Raw genomic sequence first — 2,500 nt, forward strand, 5'->3', positions numbered from 1 at the left:
TTTGCTATTCCTACTAGCCTACCTACTTGTTTGTCTTTTTGGCTTACTTGTTTGCCGTTTGTCTGTTTGGCAGTCTGTCTGCCTGCCTCTGCTTGTTTGCCGTTTGTCTGTTTGCCTATCTGTTGTCCTGCCTGCCTGTCGGACAGCCTTCCTCTCCTTGCCTGTCTGCCTGCCTATCTGCTGTCCTCGCCTGCCAACCAGCCTGCCTTTCTCTCTCTCTCTCTCTCTCTCTCTCTCTCTCTCTCTCTCTCTCTCTCTCTCTCTCTCTCTCTCTCTCTCTCTCTCTCTCTCTCAATCGCACAAACACCCCCGAACAAATGGCACAGCGAGATGTTAAATTACACCGCACTCCCCGGCCGCCTTAGGTTCATCCATAACTCCCTCGCATCGACTTCCCTTCGCTTCAGTAGCTCGGGACAGAGAAGGTGCTTCGTCTGGCTGCCGCCGTTGCCTCTGACGTGCCGCTATCATCGTTTCATCTCTCCTGGGAACTCGCACAATGCCTCCGTGTTGCATGGCGCCGGAATCAATTGCGCGAGCGATCGGGTTTAAGAGTCATTTCCGCGGCCATCCCGGCTCGGATTTCGAAGCTTCGTGAAGCCCGGCGCGAGTCGATGACGGGTCTGGGTACATAGTGCGTTCACGTGTTCATGAGTTTCGGTGATTCATGGAGGGGTTCGTGTGATCCGTATGTATATTAATGGGCTGGCGTGGGATATTGACTAGTTGAGTTGGACAGTTTATTGTTATAATAAAAGATTACCAGGAATAGAACTTCACCATTGATCAAGGTGTCTTAATTGACATACAGTTCGAAACAAACCAATGAATATGACACGATGTGCTGCCGAGAGGAAATTGGACACGGAATCCTGGTGTAAGATTGAAAATACAGGGGATTTATATCGGAATACAAAAATATTTTTGCATATGCGAAAAATGAATACCGGAGTGAAATCGGATTCATAAACTGAAGCGTGGCTCCTTTCTGTGTTCAGAGGGGGAAAAGTCAAATGAACAAATGGTACAAGGAACAGTTCCGTTAACCTATTAAAGATGGCGTTCAATTAACCCGAGTGTAGCATGATATTTACCGTTGATAAAAGAGCAGTCGAAAAGTGGAGCATGAGTTACTGTGCAAATACAAATTGATGACTTACTAATACCAAAAGTATTTTTTGTTAGTCGACATGACCGGTTAAATAGTTTACTGCATCCCCGTTGTCTTTAATTGTAAACGTACGCATTAAATATGTAATAAACACATACACATACTCAAACTCAAACACACGCACAAAGTTTATATATATACATATGTATATGTATATATATACATATATAGATATATATATAGATATGTATATACGTATATATTCACACACACAGAGACACACACACACACACACACACACACACACACACACATACACACATATACACACACACACAAACATATATATACACATGTGCATATATGTGTGCATGTGTGTGTGTGTGTGTGTGTGTGTGTGTGTGTGTGTGTGTGTGTGTGTGTGTGTGTGTGTGTGTGTGTGTGTGTGTGCTGATGTGACCATAAAACGGTTTCCTACAATTCCATTGTTACTTACTAAACGTATATCCATCATTAAAAATGATATATACAGGGCTTAAGATGTAATGCTATCGAGAGAGCAAAAAGGAAGGTACACATACACACTTCATTCACTCCCCGACCACGGAGACAACACACAAGATGCTCCACCGGCTGGATATCGGGGCAAATGTTTGGCCGGGCACTCCAAACACCGCTCTAACTGTGTTGCACTGAAGAGGACTTAACATAGCTCTGTAACGTCCTCGGCTTAGGGCCAGGGGGCACGGCAGCTTTAGGTTTTCGTGGTGCGATGTCTCTTGAGATGTCTGTGTCGACCCAAAAAGTGTAGTTCGAATCTAATAAAGGGTTCCCATGTGGATGGTAAAATGCTTTTGTCCTGCAGACGTATAATGATTGGAAGACCGTAACTAGCGCTCTAAAGGCACGGTGTGATAGGTAGGAATGCGTTAGCAGTGAACTCATCTCGATAAAAACGATTATATTGGCAATGCAGCGTAAACCAAATAGTTAATTCACATTTTGCAGACTACTTATGAAACGGTGAACCGAACTGGTCTTTGTAAAATATATTTTACATGGCTTTGTTTATCTGAATATTCCTGGACACTGAATGCATGTAACAGAACACAACGTCAGTGACTGAGTAGGCAAATGCTTTGCAATGATTCAGCTGCAAATGCAACAGAATGGCTTAATATACCGTGTGTATTTATAACTATGCAGAATATAAACGCATTGTTTCACAGCTGTAGCGCAACAACCCTAAGCTGTATTTTGCCAAAACAGTAATCCAATCATTTTAGTTAATCTTATTCACTAAATCAGATTACAATTCAAGAGAAAATTATATTATGGTGGTCTTTATTATTGTCGCCAGGTGAGAGCAGGGTACACACAGAGACAAAC

At 43.0% G+C, this 2,500-nt stretch overlaps 1 protein-coding gene across 1 annotated transcript in view; it reads right to left on the bottom strand.

Moving 5' to 3' along the window:
* The window catches only part of LOC119574051, a 16,284-nt gene that overhangs the window by 12,709 nt on the left and 1,075 nt on the right, over window positions 1-2,500 (bottom strand). The window lies entirely within an intron of this gene.

This window comes from Penaeus monodon, chromosome 6 (assembly GCF_015228065.2).
Source record: "Penaeus monodon isolate SGIC_2016 chromosome 6, NSTDA_Pmon_1, whole genome shotgun sequence".
Taxonomy (NCBI): Eukaryota; Metazoa; Arthropoda; class Malacostraca; order Decapoda; family Penaeidae; genus Penaeus; species Penaeus monodon.